Below are 23,639 nucleotides of genomic sequence, written 5' to 3'. Positions count from 1 at the left end.
CATCATTCTATAGATAAACTGTGCAACCAAAGAAAAAATTATTAAAATATGGAAATGTAAAATATTAATAGCATATTTGTATTGTGTGGTTATTTTTGTCCCTAACTATTGAGCTTCTTTACAGAATATTTGGTGCCATTCCAATTTCAGATGTTTTTACTTCTGCTCTTGAACAACATATGTTTTTTGAAAAGATTTTACTTCATCAGAGATAATTGTTTCTGAAATAAAATATATTTTTCATTCAGATTTACCTTTTTTTTTGCAGCACAGTCAAATTATTTTTGGATGTAAAGCTAACAATTCTTAATTCCCTTTTTCTATTACATATTTAATATTATATGTTTATGAATAATATTTTCAAAATCTCATATTTTCTCAAATCCACAAGTCTCTGTTTTGGTCATAAATATTCCTCCTGAAGTAGGTTAGCTGTGGAATACTCTTAAATACTTATTAGATTAATGTAATTTTAAACCGAAAAGTTTCTGTCATTGCCAAGTTATGTTTCAAGATTTCATATTCATTTGAGGCATTCTTCTTAATTAATCATTTATGAGTAGTTTTATTTTAAATTCACTATAAGGCCCAGTTAAGTGAGCCTATTCTTCAGCACAACCAGACATTTCTGAAGACTGTCTCCAACTGTCATGTGTCTGACAATTCACTATGAAAAGCCCTACTTGAAGATTTTCCAGGATTTCTCAACTTCGACAATATTGACATTTGGGGCTGCATAATTTTTCATTTGTGGGGCTCTCCTGAGCCTTGTAGGACATTTAGCAGCATCCAGGTCTTCTCTCCACTGCTTGCCAAGAGTACCCCCTGCCAGTTGTCACGACCAAACACCTCCAGACTTTGCCAAAAGTCACCTGTGAGGAGATGGGGGTTAAATCATCTCCAGCTGAGAATGACTGATTTATTCTGATGTTCACAATAAAATAAATATTAACATTTAACATATTTCACACATCTAAACCCATGACATTTCTTATATCACACAAACAACATAAAAGAAAAGAAAACATGGTTTTCTTCTACTTTAGTATTTTTTTAATCCTCATGACTTTTTTGGCCTTTTAATACCACAGTGTTCAAGTTTTAAAGTTTTCCATATGTATTGAATTTTGAAAGAGTAACTTCATTTCTTTCTAAAGAACAATCTGAGAAGATATTCATAAATTTATATATATAAATACATTTACTAATCTGTCATTTTTCACTGTTTAACAAACTTAGATCTTTTTTATTCTCAATGAAACAAATAATACATATCACATTTATGAGTGATTTTAAACTATCTAGTTTCTTATTGACAAAATTAAATTTATGACATTTATACTCATATCTTCTCTCTCCAAATGTAAAATTTCTATTCATCTTTCAAGACCCATTTGCCACTCAGTCTGATGGAGCAGCCCATTTTAGGGAAAAGTGTATCCTTCTCCTCTGTGCTCCCAGAGCATTTTATTCAGACATTAATGATTGCATCAACAACATAAAATTATAGTTCATTGCTTATTATTAGATAACTGTTACAGATCATACTCCAGAATGAGTAAATACTAATCAATTAATTACTTTCAGAACATGCACGTGGTATCGGAAATAAAGGAGAGTTTATAATATAAAAACCTTAAGTAAGTGATTAACTCTCTAATGTCCTTCACTTTCTCAAATTATCTTTTCCAATAATGTTTTGATCAGTAAGGGCATATTTCTTAGGATAAATATAAAATCAATCATGCTACTATATAATAGCAAATTGTTTTCCAGTTTTACCTCATACAGACTAATCAGAAACCAAGAACAATTTGTATAGTCTTGTGTAAATATGCCTAACTCTTCAATGTGCAATTCTCAGAGATCAGAATGGAGTTGCTTCTGGCTTCATTTGGCTTTTGTTTCCATTTGGGGAGTGAAGTAGCAAATGGAGTCTTTCTCTCTCTCTGTCTCTCTCTCTCTCTCTCACTGCTCCCTCTCTCTGGCTTTCTGCCTTTCAAATAAATAAAAAAAAAATATTTTTTAAAAAGTAACATGTCGGAAGTTTTTTTGTTTGTTTGTTTGTTTTTTTTTGACAGGCAGAGTCAGACAATGAGAGAGAGAGACAGAGAGAAAGGTCTTCCTTTTTCTGTTGGTTCATCCCCCAAGTGGCCACTACGGCTGGTACATTGCAGACAGCACGCTGCGCAGATCCGAAGCCAGGAGCCAGGTGCTTCCTCCTGGTCTCCCATATGGGTGCAGAGCCCAAGGACTTGGGCCATCCTCCACAACCACCATAGCAGAGAGCTGGACTGGAAGAGAAGCAACCGGGACAGAACTGGCACCCCGACCCATACTAGAACCCAGGGTGCCAGCGCTGCAGGCGGAGGATAAGCCTATTTAGCCGTGGCGCCGGCCGGAAGTTTTAGTTTGAAAGCACTATACTGTGTCCAGGCAATATACATAACTTGAAAGAGTCTCCTCATGTGGAATTACACATCCTAACATCTTCTACTTTAATTGCTTCTTCCCTCATCCATTTCCATGTAACTTTATCTATAACAAACAAATCTTTTATTTTAAAAGTCAATTTTAGACAATACAAACAAAAAATCATGTCATGTGTTCAGGTTAGAAATACATGTGACTGAATATGAAATAATATAAGTGACTTAAAATGTTCCAGAATTGTAAGAATGATAATTTCTAACTATACAGGGCCATTGAATGGGAATAAAGTGAAATATTTTGAGCAGAGATGAAGAAAATCACTAGATCATCTATTAAGTTTCAAAAATTTTATGGGGAAAAGTAAAATTTGGGAAATATGATGACTTTTCAAAGATTTTAAGCAAGATGAAAGGTTTGCAAACTGACATTGTATAGTTAAACTATTCCTTTTGTATACTCAGCCTATTAAATTAGTCTCAAACAAGAACAAGTGATTAGCTAAAAGGATGAGGTAACATTATTTTACATGATTTATTTAAAAGTTGTGATTCAACAGCTTCCTTATTATACTTATTGGGGTTGAGATTCTAAGCATTTGAAAGCACAGAAAAGTGCACAAAGAAAATGTATTTAGTTGATATTATTATCTGCACACATAAAATTGAGGATTTGCAGTACAGTCATTAGTCCAGGGTATGATTCTGCCTCGGTGACACTGGTGCTACTTCTGCCACTTTAAGATATAGATGTCCATATATAGTTATGTAGAAATCATCTTTCTGAAAACTAGAAATCTATCATTTATATAGTTTCTAATATATAACGTTTAAGGAATCAGAAAAGGAATAAAAACATATTTCTCCCTTCAACCTCAGAAAGTACTGGCTTGCAAATCTGTTGCCTTAAAGTCTGATGATGATTCACTGCAATAAAGTAAGGAAATATGAAAATATGTGAATCATCACCAAGTAAGTTTCAGTTCCTCCATAATCTTTTGATCCTGTCCAGTCTTAAACAAACATTTAAGCAAATACAGTGTTCTGTCTATGCCAGCTTCAGGTTTAAGATAACTTCCTGAGCTTGCCTCGTGCTATTATGGCCATCCTAATTTTCTTGCCTGACTCCAAATAACTGTGAAGAAACTTTTGGAAAACAACTGAGGAGAACAAAAAAAAGAAAAAAAAAAAACAAAAAAACAAAAAAAGACAAAACAAAAAAAAGCAATTATCCCAGAGTAAAACCTAGGGCTTTAGTATCAGGGCACAAACACACACACACAAAAAACCACCAAAAACCAAAAAAAGACGAAACAAAAAAAGCAATTATCCCAGAGCAAAACCTAGGGCTTTAGTATCAGGGCACAAAAACACACACACACACACACACAAACACATACACTAGGTATATATATACGTGTATATATACATACATATATATATATATCAATAAAACAAAGCATCAAAACAATAACAGTAAAGAATCATATAGCAATATGGCACATAAATTTTGGGACCCAATAACAAATAACACTTCTAAGTGTAACATAAAGAGAAAACTGGTCACAGATTTGGAATCGACTTAACTATAATTAATCTAGATTGCCTGTATGGAGAACATACAAGATTACCAGAAGCCTAATTTTTTTTTAAATCTATTATCTTTTTTTAATTTAGTAAATATAAATTTCCAAAGTACAGTTAATGGATTACAATGGCTTTCCCCCCCATAATTTCCCTCCCACTCGCACCCCTCCCATCTCCCGCTCCCTCTCCCATTCCATTCACATCAAGATTCATTTTCAATTCTCTTTATATACAGAAGATAGATTTAGTATATATTAAGTATAGATTTCATCAGTTTGCACTCACACAGAAACACAAAGTGTAAAATACTGTTTTAGTACCATAGCATTACTTTACATTGGACAACACACTAAGGACAGATCCCACATGAGAAGTAAGTACACAGTGACTCCTGTTGTTGACTTAACAATTTGACACTCTTGTTTATGGCATCAGTAACCTCCCTAGGCTCTAGTCATGAGTTGCCAAGGCTATGGAAGCCTTTTGGGTTCTCCGACTTCGATCTTATTCCGACAGGGTCATAGTCAAAGTGGAAGTTCTCTCCTCCCTTCAGAGAAAGGTACCTCCTTCTTTGATGGTCCCGTTCTTTCCACTGGGATCTCACTCGCAGAGATCTTTCATTTAGGTCTTCTTTTTTTTCCCAAGATTGTCTTGGCTTTCCATGCCTCAAATACTCTCATGGGCTCTTCAGCCATATCCAAATGCCTTAAGGGCTGATTCTGAGGCCAGAGTGCTATTTAGGACATCTGCCATTCTATGAGTCTGCTGTGTATCCTGCAGAAGCCTAATTGATCATCATTCCTATATAAAGTTAATAACAATCTTTACATGTGCTACTGGTAGAAATCATATGTGTTGCTCATTCCTGGCATTGGATAAATTTCCTTTGAAAGTTAACACTGCATTTTATAGAATTACAAATTAACAGAGGAAGTTTGAGGTTGGTTTATTCTCAAACTAGTATTCTCATTGATAAAATATTAATACAAATAATTTCAAGAGGAAAGGCAGAGTCTTTGCAGTGGTCTAAAAACTATAATTTCCTCATTCTGTTATCATAAATTTCCTTAACAAAAATATTTACTAAATGGCTATGCAAAGAACACATCCACTAAAAAGACCATAACAACTAATGCTTATTGTGTTCAAATTATACATATGAAGTAACGTGAAAGAATAATGATATCTATTTTAATTTTGAAAATGCTTTATATTTCTCACATGGAATCAAGAAACTAAGACTTTCAGAACCAAGACAGGCCTTTTAAAAATATTGAAGGTAATTAATTTCTTTAAAAAAAAAAAAAACAAAGCTAAAAGACTTGACAATGGAAAATAGCTATGGCACAGGTCATAGTAGAATCCAGGTGACCATACTGTCAATCTAGTCTTTTTATTATGTCTTGGTGTCTCTCAAAGACAACCTTCCTAACAAATAAGTAATTCTGATTTATGATAGCAATAATGCTAAATCTTCAGGGAAAAAAACAAAGACAATCTACCAAAACTACTAGCAACATTGTGATGCAATTCTCTTCAGAAAGTCATCAGAGATTATAAATGTGTTTTTGTTAGTGATAGAAAATGGCATATCTAGAGAGTTGACAGAGTGCAGGAGAGAGAAAGAAAGGAATTGAGAAATACAGAGAAAGACACACACACACATTCTCTCTCTCATACACACAGACAGGCAGGGATTATCTATCTTACATATAATATATATTATATATAGAGTGAGAGAGTGAGAGAGAGATGGAGATGGAGGGGAGGAGGAGAGACAGAGAAAAAGAGAGAGAAAGCAGGAAGGAGAGAGAGGGAAAGAGAGAGAGAAGGAAGCAGAACCAGGAATAAGAGTTTTTTTTTTTAAATTAATATATTCATATCATCTCCTTACTTTGCAAATGCCAAAAACTTCTTATTTCAAAATTTTTATATGACTAAATTTTTAAAATATGAAATATGAATTATACTTAAATAATTTTTAAATATTTGGAAAGCAAAGAAATGGAGATACATAGAGAGATATCACATATATTGGTTAACTCTCCAGATGCCCACAACAAACAGGGTTGGGTTAGTCTGAGCACAGGTTCCAGGAACTCAATCCAAGTCTCCCATGTGGATGGCAGGGGACCAAGTACTCAAGCCATCACTGTTGCCTCTCACAATGCATATAAACAGGAAGCTGAAATCAGAAGTGGTGGTGGAACATGTATCCAGGCACTCTGACATGAGAGGCAGGCATCCCAAGCAACATCCCAAATGCAGCACCAAATACCTGCCTCTGCAATTTTTTTTAAAGTTTCCTCATAGTTTGCCGTATTGAAGATGTAATTGAATCCTGATGAATACATAATACTTTATTTGTGCCTGATTAGGTCTTCATTAAAACATGCACTGCCAGAAAGCGTCCTAACTGTGTTCATATCCTGTTAAATTCTGGACTGAAAACAAACTCCTTAGAAGCAGCATCACATTATGACACAAGCCTAGGACATGAGTTCAAGTTCTACATCCTCAGATTATAGCGTCTTGTGTTAGTTTTTTCACCCTCCCTGAGAATATTTCCTGTTTAAAGTGAAGATAATATCAAGAACTGTGAAGGGTCAGAGATTTGAAAGTCATCACTTGAAAGTCATCATGTTAATCTGTAACAATCACATAACACAATAGTGATCTTGTACATTTTTAGAATAATCTTAAGGAATTATAATCTGACCTTTAAATTACCTGGATAAAAACCGTATCTTCCTTTGATATCCACATGTAATAAACCATGAAATATTTCTCATTTCCTACATAATGTGGTTATCAAAACCTTAGAGTATATAAATATAAATGAATTAAAAAATATAATCATATTGATTATCACAGTGCATTACATTAAGGGTTTGCAATGTCATTAAATCCCTTTAAGAGTAACACACATTCACAAGGAACAGATGTAGAACTTTTCAATATAGACAAAAAAGAAAATATTAAAGTATAACAATAAATCATGACACTTGTACATCTAACAAATGAATTGCTATACCCAGAATGTGAAATATAGTAGAGGTGTCAAGAGTAGATATATCTAAGTGTAGCAGTTTAAGACTTAATCATCATGGCCGGCGCTGTGGTTCAATAGGCTAATCCTCTGCCTTGCGGCGCCGGCACACCAGGTTCTAGTCCCGGTCGGGACGCCGGATTCTGTTCCGGTTGCCCCCCTTCCATGCCAGTTCTCTGCTGTGGCCCGGGAGTGCAGTGGAGGATGGCCCAAGTGCTTGGGCCCTGCACCCCATGGGAGACCAGGAGAAGCACCTGGCTCCTGGCTCCGGATCAGCGCAATGCGCCTGCTGCAGCGCGCCGGCCGCAGCGGCCATTGGAGGGTGAACCAACGCCAAAAGGAAGACCTTTCTCTCTGTCTCTCTCTCTCACTGTCCACTCTGCCTGTCAAAAATTAAAAAAAAAAAAAAGACTTAATCATCATAATAATCTTGTAAATTGCATGAAACATCCTGGAGTTATGTACAGATGGAATTTGTATAAAACTCACCATTCATGATAAATCTGAAACAGGTTTGGAAATTCCTCATATGCCTATATTAATTTTATCTGCTCTGGCTTCAGTTTTATGGTGGTTAATTTTATATGCCAACTTCACTGAATCAAGGGATGTCCAGCTATCTCGATAAACATGATTCGGGGGTATATCTGTGAGGGTGTTCCCAGAGGAGATCAACAAACTGAGTAAAGCAGGTTTCCTCTGTCCATGTGGGTAGGCATCATCCAATCTATTGAGCACCAGTTTAGAACTAAAATGTGGAGGAAGGAAGCATTCCCTCACACTGCCTAACTGTTTGAGCCTAGACATCAAGCTGCTGTCCTGAGACTGGGACTGCTACCATCAGCACTACTAGTTCTCTGGCTTTTGGGCTTGGCCAAGAAAGTATATCATTGATTTTTCTGGTTCACAGGCTTTCAGACTCAGACTGAAACTACACAGTGATTTTCCTCCATCTCTGACAATCATAAAATATCTCAGCCCCTATCATTGCATGACCCAATTCCTTGTAGAAATCTCAGACTATCACCCTCTTTCATTACCTGTACTGTTAATACCCTAAGTCAATTAATCATTGCCTTCTGTCTCAATTACGGAAATATTCTGTTATTTGGTAACCTTCATTTAAAAGTTTTACCTAGAGATCTTTCCCCTAGATTCCAGAATGATCTTTTGAATAATGAATGCAGATACTGTTATTTCTGTGCTCAAACTCTTATACTTCACATTTCACTTCATGTGAAATCCATCTCTTTGCAATGATGGACAGATAGCCAAAATTTATTATTTCTTAATTATCTCCACGTTCTTTCTTTGTGCTGACTGAGAATACATAGGTGACTTGACTGCTCTGTGACCTGTCCAGATGGATGTTTTCTTTGCAGGATTAAACTCAAGCCGGCGTCTTCAAATTCCCGATGGGCCTGAAACACTGAAATATCAAACACTTTGCTAAAAACAGAAACTAGTCTCTGTACTGAGCAAAATGCTTTAAACCTTCACTTTATTTATGTATTTATTTGAAAGGCAGAGCATGAGAAAATAGAGAGAGAGAGAGAGAGAGAGAGAGAGAGAGAGATTGCATTCACTGGTTCTAACTCCAAATGGTAACAACTACTGAGTCTGGTCCAGGCAAAAACCAGGAGCCAAGAACTCCTTTCAAGTTTCACACATGGTTCAGGGGCCTGAATACTTGTACCATTTCCAGTGCTTTCCCTGGAACATTCCAAGGAAGCTGGATCAGAAGCAGCTGGGATTCAAACCAACACTGGGATAACAGTGTTGCAAGCAGCAGCTTAACCTGCTGCACCATAATGCTGACTCATAGGACTTTTTTCTTTGGAATCCCATTTTTTTCTATATTGGAATGGTACTCCATTGCAGGAATTCCCTTGCTGCCAATTTTGGAAGCAATCTTGAAGTAGATTTGGCCACTTTGAGCAGCAAACCTGGACTCCTCCATCCACATTACCCCTGAGAACTGATTTGTTAACTTTTAAATCATTTTAGCTTTTCTGATCTCTTCTGTTATTGCCAAATAGTCCTAAATTTCTACATCACCACCTCAGAGTTTTGTAACCTTCAGATGGTGTGAATATTTGTGTTATACCGCTAGAACTTAAAATAGTTCCCAGGAAATATACACATTGAAATATTTCTTGGATAGATGAGTGCAAGGAAAGAATGATGGTTAGATGGATGTATGGACAGACAAAAAAGAAAAGAGGCAGAAAATGATAAAGAAATTTCTGTATAGGAAAATATTTCAAGGATTTCATGTTTGTTTATTTGAGAGGCTGAGTTGAGAGAGTGAGAGAGAGAGAGAGAGAGAATCCTCCCATTCATTGATTCACTTCCCAAATGCCTACAAAGGCCAGGGCTAGTCTGGGCAGAGCCCAGGATTCTGGGACCCCAATACAGTCTCCCACATAGGTGGAGAAACCCAGTTATTGAGCTACCACCCCTGTCACCCAGGTCTGCCTTAGCAGGAAACTCAAGTCAGGAGCCAGAATTAGGAATCAAACTTGGATACTCCAGTGAGGGACTTGGAGGATAAATGTCCACACATAAATTTGATTTTCATAAAAAAGTTTTTTATTCCTCAAGATATTAAGTCATATTTATATCCATCTATCTGACATGTATTTTAAGTTCTGAGTCTCTTGATTAACTTGTTAAAGCCTTTTCCCCATTAACTTTGTTTCACTTTAACATCTAGAAACCACACATTACATACTTACCTTGGAAAATATCTGATAAATCATCCAACAATTATGCATATATATTATAATTTATGATATTATGTAGGCACTCTGTTGTTTTAGAAGTAAATGAAGAACTAAATTGTCTCATTAAGGATATGATATAATGAAGAACAAGAAAAGCACACATACAACATACAGTGTAAAATTAAGATAAAGAGGAAATAAATTCCAAGTTGGGAAGGCTTAAAGGTTTACAAACAAGAAAGGCCCAATGATGTAATTCTCATGAATATTTAATTTTCAAATAAAGTTCATAAGGATTTGAGGAAAACCAAGTAATTGCAGAACTAGTACAACTTAATTTTTAGAAAATCAGGAAGAGATATCAAGGGAATTTTCAGTAGTCCATTTTTACCAGAGAAAACTCTCTATATCAAACTCAAAAACACATCTAATAAATAGATTTTCTCAAGACAAGCTTATGGCATTAAGTAGAAATTGGGTGATAAGTCCAGAAATATATTGCATATGCTTTCCCTGCATACATGTGCATTAGTGAACCCATTTTACACTATATTGAGTGCCCTTTAGAGGTAGTTTACTCCCAGTGTCAATGAATATAAATAAGACACAGCTGGAAGGGTGAACTAATGGGATCTCGTCAATATCTTTACCAAGTTATTCTGGAGTTAGAAATTCATATTTATTTATTCTCATCACAGAGAATTAAATTTGATTTCATAAGTCACTCTTTGAAGATGATGATGTGGTGGTTCAGTTTAGAAGAGAGCAAACCTGAGGTCAGTAAAAAAGAAAGTAGGCAAGGATATCTCCTAACAGGTTCAGATGCCTGTGCCTTAGGAAGATCACTTAAGGCAAAAAAATTAAAAGTACAATCTTCATGGACTTGGTGCAAGAAAGTCTGAAAGGCATTCAGAGCATAACTACTGTTCAGACTAAGAATTTGAAGCTAAATGTGTTATAGTTATTTTTTGAAATGACACTTCTCTATTTAATATGTTATTGCTATTCACACATTTTACTGTTAATATTGGTTACTGAGTAACTCCAATTTGGGAGATGAATTATCACCTACTGTTTTGATTTTGCCTATTTACTTCAAAGAGTATCAGCCATATAATATATATGTATGGATTGATTAGTAACTCTGGTTATGAGTTTTTATTTAAAAATAAGTTTATATATTTTATTTATTTGAAACACAGAGTGACATAGAAAAGGAAACACACCCACACCCACACACATACATAGAGGTATTGTCCACTTTCTGGTTTATTCCCCAAATAGCCACAACAACTGAAGCTAGCCCAGGCTGAAGCCAAGAGCCTGGAATTCCAGCCAGGTCGCTCACATGGGTGGTAGGATCCCAAGTATTGAACCATCATTACCAGGCAGATTATCAGGAAGCTGGGTCAGAAACAGGAGTGAGGCACAAATTGGTCGTCTGATATGGGATGGGGAGTCCAAAATGGAAGCATAACCTGCTGCACCAAAACACTCTTTCCAAGTCTTCATTCTTAAATGTTTATTATGATAAAATAATTGTTGAGTTTTGAAAAACTCCTACCCAAATATTGTTGAACCCAACTTGAAGAAAACATCATAGCTACTTAACGAGAAAAAAGTCAGTCAGCTCTAGTCCACCCTGAACTACTTTTAACTTCACCCCAAAATCCTTGAATTTCTATGGTCTTTGAACTACACACTTCAGATTCCATTTTCATTTATGCAATGACCAAAAATATCAGGCAAAAGGTAAGAAACAACTGACTTCAAGATATGAAATGATAGCCCTGCTGGGTAATAATCCCTTAGAAATGGGAAACAAATGTGTGAACTCTGTGATTTCATCAACATGATTGTCTTCAAGAATCTTCTTGCTCTGGCACAAGAAGAGTAACCTAAGCAGAGTTCAGCAAGCTCCATTAGTTGAGTGGGCAGAGCTGCAGAACTAGGGAATCTAAGGCAGAGTCTGCAGGACAATACTAGGGAGAAAAGGAAATTGAAATGTATTATGTATTGCTAAGCAATATTTACAGGAATTTTATAGCACTAAGGGCCTATTGGAGAAATAAAGGAAGTTCTCAATCTGATACTTCAATTTTCCCTTTACAAAATCAGAAAAAAAGAGAATAAAATTAAACTCTAGTTATGCAGATGAGACGTAACATTACAAAAGACTCTAAAATTTATAAAATAGAATATAGAAAAATGCAGAGAAAGAAACTGGTTATAGGAAAAATAATGAAATTGTTAAATTAATCATATTAAGAAAAAGCATAGTTTATCAGGAATGAATGTGAACATTACTACAGTTTATACAGGTATCAAGTACATGTGTGTACATATATTTGCTCAATAGTATGGTTCAACAGCAATGTATTTTTCTTGATATTCTGTCCAGAATATCTGTCCATGTATGAGAGTGGGGAGTTGAATTCCCCCACTATTATTGTATTGAAGTCTATCTCTCCTTTTATATCTGATAGTATTTGCTGGAAACTGGATCCAGATGGTCTTTTGCTGTGGACTACATTTATGATTGCTATATCTTCTTACTGAATTTGTCCTTATATATAATGTCTTCATCTCATTTTCTTGGCTTTTATTTAAACTCTGTTTCATTTGATATGAAGAGCTATTCCTGCTCCTTTTTGGTTTTCATTTGCCTGGTATAACTTTCCCAAGCCTTTTACTTTCATTTTATTTGTGAATTGAATTTCTTGTAGGTAGCACATAGTGCTCCTTTTTTCTTTCTTTCTTTCTTTCTCTCTCTCCTTTTTTTTTTTTTTTTTTTGAATGATTCAGGCAAACTAAACCTTTGGCTGTGTGTTTATATTCAAGGTCAGTATTGATAGACAGGAAATAACATCTGTCATTTTGTTGACTGGTTATTGATTCTATGTGCTCTATTAGTGAATTTGGTAGTGTCTTGTTTTATAGGAAAAATAATGTCTTGTAATGCTGGTCTGGTAGTGGCATATTCTCATTTTTTGCTTATCTAGGAAATATTTTATTTCTTCTTAACTTTTAATGAATACCTTCACTAGATATAATATTCTTGGTTGGATTTTTTTTTTCTTTTAAGACCTTCAATATATCATCCAACCCTCTTTTGATCTATAGGGTTTCTGCTGTTTTTTAGTCTAATTGGTTTTCCTTACATGTAACTTGACATTTTTCTCTGAGTATTTAGTCTTTAGTATTCTTTCCTTGTCCTACATTTTTGAAAATTTGACTAAAATATATATCAGCTGTGCTGATCTGAAGCCAGGAGCCAGGTGCTTCCTCCTGGACTCCCATGCGAGTGCAGGGCCCAACCACTTGGGCCATCCTCTTCACTCCTGGGCCACAGCAGAGAGCTGGACTGGAAGAGGAGCAACCAGGACAGAACCAGCGCCCTGACCAGGACTAGAACCCGGTGTGCCGGCCCCACAGGTGGAGGATTAGCCAAGTGAGACGCGGTGCCGGCCTAAAGCAGTATATTTCTTTAGGATTTGATCAGTACAACCCTTGGCTTAAATGATGATAATTACAGTCCCATACAGAGGCCCTCAATAAACAACTTCTTTTTGAAGCTGGAAACATGCACATTCCCTTCGGCTGAAGATCAGAAAACAGAAAGGATTTCTCAAATGCACTGTGCCTGTGGTTTATGACTGTCTAGTACGATAGGAGTTTAGGAAAAGTAAATCTCAATAACTGCAAAACAAACAATGACAGTTAATAGAAATTTTTCCCAGTGCCATCAAGATAATAATTAACAATTTATAGCAAAAACGGAAAGCATAATAAAAAAGTCAGCAGCTAATAAAGTAAAGCAATGAAGTAACTACATGAACACTGTTTCCATGTAATCATCATAAATAAACAAATACAGAACTATCCCTTTAACAAAGCATCTCTGTGTCACAGAATCAGACTGCACAACTATCAGAGACCCATGGTTCATCACTCATTCTGCTTCGCCAGACTGCAACGCCATGCCCTCCCAGCCAAGGAGGTAATTGGTACTAAGATTTTATAATTTAATGCTTCGTTAGGGAAGTTCTACTCTGTCAGAATTTGATTTCTTTTTTATTTCTTACTAAGCAAAATGCAATTCTGAATGATTATCAGAGACACATGGAAATAAAGATACATGGACATGAAAAATATGAGATTGATCTTCAACATAAGCAACCCAGTTTTAATATATTGAATACAATTTTAAGACACAATGAAATTCATAATACCAAAACATCTAGCTCATATTTCCACAAAAAAGACAGATTTTCCCACAGCGATCACTAAATAAACAAGATAACTAATAGCCAAAAAAAAAAAAAAAAAAACCTCATGGCTAGAAATGGACAGATGATAGATAGAATATATACATATATCTATACATATTTAAAGATTTATTTATTTATTTGAAAGGTACAGAATTACAGAGAGGCAGAGGCAGAGAGACAGAGAAAGGTCTTCCATCTGCTGCTTTACTCCTCTGGCTGCAATGGCTGGAGCTGGGCCGATCCAAAGCCAGGAGCCAGGAGCATCTTTTGGGTCTCCCACATGGGTGCAGGGGCCCAAGGACTTGGACCATCTTCTACTGCTTTCCCAGGCCACTGCAGAGAGTTGGATTGGAAATGGAGCAGCCAGGATTCCGGTACTGCATGTGGTGACTTTACTGCTACACCACAGAACCAGTCCCCCAAATATATCTCAATTCATAGTTTAAACATATAGTTGTTTCTCCATTTCTCTGGAGGGCTGGTTTGGTTCTAAGAGTCACCAGATGGCACTGGTGTAGACACCAAAATCTGATATTCTCAAATCCCTTATATAACATCGCATTGTATTTGCATATAACCTATCCAAATCCTACTGTGTACTTTAAGTCATTTCTAGATTCGTTATTATACCTAATACAGAGTAAATGCTATGTAAATGACTGTTGCATTATTTAGGGAATACTGACATTTATTAGTACAAATGCAATTTTTAATTTAATAAGTTTGATCTTCACTTGGTTCAACATGCAGATGTGGATCCTGTGATATGGAGGACCTACAGTATTTTAATATATTTTGTCTCATTTAAGCAAATTTTATATAATTAGAAATATCTATTGTCTTCCAGGATATTTCACACATACAATCTCACTAAAAGCCAACAGCATTAGTGACTCAAGTGCTAAATCATGATTTAAATTCGTGATTTAATTTTTAAATTTGATTATTTAAATTTTGATTTAGGATCTAGTGATCATCACATAAAACCATATTTCTCTTATTAGGATTCATTACACCTAGAACAAAGAGGTTCCAAGATCTCCTATTTGAAGGTTTCAGATTAGTATTCAAATTAATTTCATTATTGTGTATTTACTGAAAAAAGTAAATTTTTTTTGACAGGCAGAGTAGACAGTGAGAGAGAGAGAGAGACAGAGAAAAAAGTCTTCATTTACCATTGGATCACCCTCCAAAGGGAGCTGAGGCCAGCACGCTGCGGCCAGCATACGGCGCTGATCCGAAGCCAGGAGCCAGGTGCTTCTCCTGGTCTCCCATGTGAGTGCAGGGCCCAATCACTTGGGCCATCCTCCACTGCACTCCCGGGCCACAGCAGAGAGCTGGACTGGAAGAGGAGCAACAGGGACAGAACCCAGCGCCCCGACAGGGACTAGAACCTGGTGTGCCGGTGCCGCAGGCGGAGGATTAGCCTATTGAGCCGTGGCACCAGCCGAAAAAAGTAAATTTTAAGTAATGAGATGTGTAGGATCATTTTTGTATTGGTATATGTATGCATGTGCACACATTTATGTGCATGTGTTTGGTAACTGTGCCGGTGTTAAGAGAAAGCAAAAACAGAAGCTAAAGATGCCAGAAAGAGCACTGATGGGCAGAGAATAAATGGTGACAAATGATGATGATGGCTAGTGGGGTTAGACTAAATGAAAGCAATAACAGTTCTATCTTTTAATAATCATTTGATTTCTGTATATGATACAGTAACGGAGAACAGACATCCCATAAATAATTGTTTAATGAATGACAGAGAAATAAGAATGAAAGTTGCTTCATGAGACAAACTTTACCAATTTACAAGTTTAAAGAAATTTGAAAATATGTAAAGATCTCCTCAAAGTCAATTTTCTAAAATTTATGAACAATGGTATTTTCATGAAAACACTGAAAATAACAACTTCCTACTCTAAAAAATCATTTTTAAGTTTTGGCAGGAAAAAATGATTAAGCCTGAAAGGTTCATTATTTATTATCCTCTCTTTCCTGTTTATATTATAAAGTATTTGAAAAACAAGGCAAAGAGAAACATAATTGGAAAAAAGAAGTATTTTTAAAGTTAATTATGAAGAGCCTTGCTTATATGAGGGAACTTCAAAAAGTTTGTGGAAAAATAGAATTAAATGTCAAAGTGCATTTTCAATGAATTTGGTGAAGACCTGCTGTATTTTTCAGTGGTTATGTTTATTAAATATGAGCCCTGGAATAATGATTTATACAACCAGATTTCCCCTGGAGTGCATAGTCAATAATTCCCAAATGTTACTTCCATATTTACCAGTTAAGACAATCATACTACATCTGAGGGAAACAGTGTCTGAGAATATGAAGAGAAGACCTAGATAAAAAATCAATGTCCATTCATGCTGGAGGAAACGTCAAGAGTAGGAAATTAGGAGCCAATGTGTCTGGAATTCATAGGTCGATAGATTCAATGGACATTCTGAATTAAATAAAAATAATTTTGACTTATAAAATTAATATAATTTAGAAAACTCATATGACTATTTTTCTTCTGATTATAGAATTTGAGAGGCAGAGAGGAGAGAGAAAAAAAAGGAGAGTAGAGACAGAGAGAAAGCTCCCACTATCTGGTTCATACCCAAAATCCTGTAAGGGACAAGAGCCCTGCCGGAGACAACACTGTGAGCCACATACACAAAGTAGTTTTCCACTGGCAGGAACCTAATGCGGTCTTCTGGGATCTGCACTGACAGAAAGCTGCAGTCACAAGCCAGAGCCAGGAATCAAACCTCAGCACTCTATGGTGGGATGTGGGTATACATTTGTTTTAATATTTATTGTATTTATTTGAAAGACAGAATTACAGACAGACAGAGGTGGAGACACTGAGTCTTCCATCCACTGGTTCACTCCCAAAATGGCTGGATGGAACTGAGCTGATCTGAAGCCAGGAGCAAAGAGCCAGGGTGTAGGGATCCAAGCACTTGGGCTATCCTCCGCTGCTTTCCCAGGCTCATTGGCAGGGAGCTGGATTGAAAGTGCAGCAGCTGGGATTAGAACCAGTGCCCATATGGGATACCAGTGCTGCAGGCCAAGGCTTTATACCAGCTGCACTGAAGTCGACTCCGGGATGTGAGCATCCTACCTGCTAGATAAATGATGAACTGTTTTGCATTTCATGATTGCATTTCTACTTTTTCTGATTCATATGAAAGTTTTCTCTAAAATAGTCATTTTCCACACAATAGTTAATACACTTTAAATAATTACGATAGACATAGAGAAATCTGTTTTATGTATATATTTTATTAAATATGAGCAGTTTTTTAGTATTCTATTAAATTGTAAATTGAGGTCACTATGCCTTTATTCCAAGAAAATGTACTGGCAACCAAGGAAATGGTTTTAAATATATATTCATCAATTCAGGCATTTTTCAACTGGGGAAGGACTTGTCTGAACGACCTAGGATGTTTTCAATGCTTTTTCACTTGTGCACCAATTCAGCAGTTTTATTCAGGAATTCTACAAAAGGAAAATTAACATTTAAGTTAATGGGGGTCTTAAAAAATAAGCAAATAAGCAATTTTGAGTAGATTGTCAGAATCATACAAGATCTTCCTGCTCATTTGCAAATACACAAACATAAATCCTGTAGGCATTCCAAATTATGTCTCAATTAATTAATTTATTTTAAAAATACATTTATTTAGTAGCTAGCCATGTATTAGGTTATAGGGATACACATGGGATAAACAATGGTGAATGAAAATATAACCATTCAATATCTTAAATTTTTCAATTCTATTTGCAGTTGAGGCATTTCCTGCTGATATAAAGATGATCAAATCAAATAACAATAAAAATACAGAGAAAAACACAAGTAAGTAACAAATCATACATTCATACACACAAATTGCAATTGTTTTGGAATGTGAATTGGATAGTTAGGACACAGAATTTATATGTGCATAAAGCATACACTATTACAATCAGATAATAACAAACATCACACATGAAAGAAGCAAAAGCAAGATATCTCAGAGTTTCATCATAGTTAGTCTTCCCTAATTGTCCACTTTTTATAACCAAACTGCATATATTTGAGTACTTTTCTCAAAGAAAGCTTCCCACCCATCTGATGAATATCTAAACTGCAAACTACAAAAAAGCCCAGGGCGGGACAGGAGCTGATGAACTTTAATAGCAGAAAGGAAGAATCTATATTTTTTAAATTATCTTCTTGATTCTCTGATTGTTTCTACATATGCCACACAAACAAAATTTGTATCTTTCTCTGATCTATTTCTTAGAAAAATTAAAGGAGAAAACTTAACCTTGTTCTGTCATTCAATATAGATAAAACAACTCAGTCCCCTTCACTCTCATTGTCCTTTATAATCTGTGTACTTTACCTATGTGTAAACAGAATGAACTTTTGTTAAAAGCATGTCAGAACCATGCAGTTGTCAGATTTAACAAAAAAACTATATGGAAGACATATGAAGTGTTAATTAAATGATAATAAATCTGAGGTTTTATAAAGAGAGAGGTAATAGAGGTCTGCATGGTTCTCAGAGGAAGAAAAAAAAAAACTTCCAGAGAAATAGATTATCAGAAGAACCTCTTTAAAAAGATGGTATAAGATAATAGTAATGCATCTCAGTTATTCTGAATAGTATTTAGAAAGACATGCTTTAAAAATGGCATTCTCTCAGTGAGCCACTGATAATGTATATTGTGCTTCTTCTGACTTCATTAAAGTATGGCCTTATAGTTTTATTTTTATTCCAAGTACATTAATCATTGAGAGTTCATTTCAAATCACTCTCGTTGTTGAACAGCATTTGTTTTGGTACCTGTGAATTCTAAGTGTGATAGCGGAAAATAGAGTTTGTAAGGTGGTGTAAAACAGAGTTTTGTTCAGGGCACTGAAGCAGTCATGTGCAAATTTCAAGCTGACAGGTGAGAGTGAATGCATCATGCTTTTCTAAAGTATACATTGTTTTTGCTAGCTCAATGATTTGGGGAGTTTTGGTGTTAAGTTTGCATGGGTTAAGATGACACTTGGTGATAAAAGACACATCTCACAAGAGAGTAGATATCCCAGGGTAAGTGCTTTGCCTTTGTGTTTTTCTGTGTGACTCCACTGCCATCTTTATCTCTGCCTTTTTTATTTTCCTTACTCAGAATTACCATAAAGCAAAACTACTAAAATATTATACAATTTCCAAAAATTATTTTCCCATGATTCTCGCCCCTCCAATTGGGACTTCGTTTTACTAAATCCACCCACTTTTTCATAGTGGATTAGAAAAAGTTTTCTACATGAGTATGAAGAATTCCATCTGCTGAGACTTATTAATTTGAAATTGTGTTACTTTAGCTTTTCTTTTAATGTTAAAGACATTAGTAATGAGATTTCCAAGTTTATGCATGTTATGGGCTGTGGTTCCCATCTTTTTCTCTTCTCTACTGGCTGTGGTTGGCAGGGGTGTTGCTGGGCAAGATGCTTTCACTAAACTATATTTTAATTTCTGGCATAAGAAAATGTATTGATTGTATCAATAGTAATACTATGTAAAGTCATTTAATTTGCTGTTTTATAACTAATGGGTAGTTGGCATAGTGAATATGGCAAACGATCTATATGCAATCACACAATTCAGAGTGCATTAGGAGTACAATCATTGGTGATATTTGGGGGGAAGTTGTATTTCTTACCACATCATAATGAACAATTACTTTCAATTTTATAGGCATTTCTCATACTCTCTACATTGATCTATACTTCTAATGAACTCATATCAGTAGTGGCTGACTTAGCCAATGTCTTCTACTCTACAGAAACTGTGTATGTTTGTGCTTGCATGCATAATACCTGAGTCATATTGAGGCAATAAAGACTTTATTTTAAAAGCTCAAATTTAGATGTTTATGCATTAATTAAAAAACAATCAACATTGAAAGGATATTGCCTAAATTTTTTTAAATTCTCTAAGGAAAATACTGAATATTCCTAAAATCTGCAGGAGTTCTGTATCATATGTTATTATGTATTAGATTTAAGACAGACATTGAGGAGCAGATATTTGGTACAGTGGTTAAGGTGATTCTTGAGACACCTGCATCCCATATTGGGGTACCAAATTTAACTTCCAGCTACTTTGCCATTCATTCAGCTTCCTTCTAATGCACATCCTAGGAGGTAGAAGATAACCCAAGTACTAGGGTCCCTGTGAACCATATGGGAGATCCTGTTTGAGTTCTGGGTTTCTGGTTCTGATCTGGTCCAATCCTAACTCTTTTGAGCATTTAGGGAATGAATCAATGGATAGAAGATATTTTTCTCCCCATCTCTGCCTTTTAAATAATAAATAAATAAATAAACAGTTGAACCATGTATATGCTATAACAGGTATTCTTTTGAAAATAAAATAAAAAGACAATGGAAAATCATATAGTTTAACATACAAACTTCTTAAATAAAAATGAAACATAAATAAATTAATTCAATCAATAATGTTGATATATTAAACACATTAAGCACTACTATCCTACTTTACTGCTGTAATACCAGTTTATAACTTGAATATCCGACTTAACATGAAACAAACCTGTCACATATATCTTTGTGTTGTTCTCTTTCAGCGTCACTGTTCTGAATACCCTCATAATTTACCTAGTAGCAACTCATTTTTATTGCCATTAAAGTTCCAAAGCTGAATGTCTTAGAGAAGATTTTGCAGACTTCCTCTGCCATTCATTTATTATTCTTTAATACTAATTTGAATCAGCACTGATCTTGACACCTGTCATGAAACACAAGCCTTTCAAGCTGTAAAGACTGTGAATTTATAACTAACACACATTGACTTGAGAAGATGAGCTCTGTGTTGCTTCTTTTACAAAGAATACCTAATAAGAGAGGAAACTTGGTTGAAAATCACTATTATGACTGTGAACTTTAATGACTATGATAATAATTTTTGTTTTTATAACAATAAGTAATTATATCAATTCCAAAGGTAAATAAAATACTGTTGAAGATGGGATTTCTGATAATCATTCAGTGACCGGCAACCAAAACAAAACGGAATGGATTTACCCTTGACTTTAACAAATGTCAAAGATGATACTTCAAAGTACAGTAGGTCTCTTTTAAATCTTAAAGTTTGGAAGAGTAATTTTTCAGGTGGAATGTGGCTAGCAGTCACTGTAAAATAAATGGATCTATAATAAAAATTGACTGGAGTTTGTGGAAAAGCCTAGATTTCTATATCCACAACTGAATGGAAAATTGTTACAAGTTAATATTTGCTGATAATTTTTAGGTTTTTAAAATATGCACATTTTCATTTTAATAGAGACCACATTATGAGATTCTACAGTTTTACAGAGCACCCAATATTATTTTATTTATTAAAGTCTTTTGATATCACTTTCTAAAGTCATAATAAAAATATAATAAAAATCTTACAAAATCATTCTCTTTTTGACTCACCTACCTTTGGTCACTTCATTTAGTTCTTTGTTGGATAACTTCTTTGACTCTTAAGAAAGGCGTTATGAGTAAATAAATAAATAGAAAAATAAAGAACCTAGTAAATATCAAATACTTCCTTCATAAAATATAATCAGAACAAATTCAGCCAAAGAATTTTTAAAATTAAAATGAAAAAAACTTCAAAATAAAAAGATGAAAGGTTTACACAATCTCATTATTTATTCTTTATGTATAAGGATTTGTTTCTAGCAGTACATATTTACTAATTTTTTTAACTTCATAAATATTTGTTGACAAAATTATGTGTTACTTTATCCTAAGAAATTGTTTGGCAACTGTTGCAAAATTAAATGTCAACCTTTTTTTTTGAAAAAAAGCATTCCCTTAAGATATTTACAGCTTCATAGATTTCTGGACAGATATACAAGCAAAGACCCTCCAGTGATAAGAAGAACTACATTGACAAACACACCCACATACATACAAGCATAGATGTAATACTTGATGATAAAATATTAAAAATGCTTCAAACTTAATTTTAAACATTTTAGAAGAGTAAAGATGCTAATATCTCTATTACTATGTAAATTATATTGGGAGTTGCAGGTTATATAATAAGAAAAAAGAAATAGGAGGCAAAATAATTGGAAAACAAATAAAATGATATTATTATCACCATTATCTTCAACAATATATAAAATATTTCCATTTCAGGAAAAGACTTGATTTCTTTAAAGGACCAAAAGCTATGGATATTATAAGAATTTTATGAATGTTACTTTATTACAAGAGTTTCTTAATACAACATTAAAAACTCAATTAATTCAGAAGCTATAGTAACCCCAAAGTTGTGTACATTCATTATAATAGATGAAATTTTATAGACAAAATTGATAGAACAAGAATAAAATTAATTTATTAATTGCCAAAATAAGAGAGTTCAATATGGTTCTTTCACTGTTATGTCATGTTTAAGAAAATTAACCCATTTATTGATAACAACTAACAGCTTGGATATAGTGGATACCTATGGAATGTTGCTTAGAACAGATGGGGACTATACTTCCTAATCAAGCTTATATGAATCAGTTATAAAAGGACCACATACTAGAACTTAAAAATAAAAATGTTCAAAAAAAGTGACAAATTATCATATTCTGTTATCATAAACAAATTAAAAAATAAAGATAATATCTAAATTATGATGCATGTGGAAATTAAAATTCACATAAACAGTGTATCATTAAAGAAAAAAATCATAATGAGATTTTTTCAAACATTTAGAAGTGAATGATAATAAAAATGCCACAAACTAAATGTTGAGGAATATAATGAGAACCATAGATACATTCATAGCAATAAACAAATATGCAAGAAAAGAAGAAAGGGAGACATAAATAAGCTAATATGCAACTTACAAAATGAGAAAAAAAAAGTAGTATCTATAAGAAAATAAGAGGAATGGAAAAAGTGATGCCAGGAAGAAAAAAGTATTGATATAGGAAGCAAGGGCACGATAGAGATAATCAATGACACCACAGATGTCTGCCTGAAGACTCATTCAATGGAAAAAAAAAAATGCTGGGATTTATCAGTTTAAGGAAAAAAGGCATATGCATATACACACAATTTTAGGAGTGAAAGAGATGGATACAAATCTATGATATCACCGATACATCAATTGCACGCTGTACTATGATAGTAATATTGTTTGAGAAAAACATCCAAGTTAAAAAATCAGGGTTGGGAAAATATTATTCTTGTAAGTTTAAACATATACAAGTTGATTTTTTAAATTCTGAATGAAAATTTCAAAAAAGATGGAAATATATAGAATTGAATGTCAGAATTAAGATAAGGTGAGGAAATGATAGATATGTGATACATAACAGAGACAGAACTATCTATCTATCTATCTGTATATATATATGTGTGTGTGTGTGTGTGTGTGTGTGTGTGTCTAAAGAATGATTGAAACCACACACATAGATGAGGTTATTCCAGAATCCTTTAGAGTGAGAAGACATTCAGGCCAAAAACTGAACTTAGACGAATAATCCATTTAATGACAGATTAGAAAAGGCAGTGAAGTAAACT

General features: G+C 34.5%; 1 protein-coding gene across 3 annotated transcripts in view; it reads right to left on the bottom strand.

Moving 5' to 3' along the window:
- Positions 1-23,639, bottom strand: part of NEGR1 (neuronal growth regulator 1) — a 941,547-nt gene that overhangs the window by 770,535 nt on the left and 147,373 nt on the right. Inside the window, exon 2 of one of the 3 annotated variants that reach the window (XM_070078259.1) lies at positions 1-23,639. This exon is cut by the window's left edge and continues 53,855 nt beyond it; it is cut by the window's right edge and continues 26,084 nt beyond it. The exons of the other annotated variants lie outside the window; for them this stretch is intronic. The gene's annotated coding sequence lies outside the window, so the exon portion shown is untranslated. 3 annotated transcript variants of the gene reach the window in all.

Source organism: Oryctolagus cuniculus, chromosome 7 (genome assembly GCF_964237555.1).
Source record: "Oryctolagus cuniculus chromosome 7, mOryCun1.1, whole genome shotgun sequence".
NCBI classification, from domain to species: domain Eukaryota; kingdom Metazoa; phylum Chordata; class Mammalia; order Lagomorpha; family Leporidae; genus Oryctolagus; species Oryctolagus cuniculus.
Note: the sequence above shows the minus strand (reverse complement) of the source record. Positions and strands in the feature narration are given on the sequence as shown.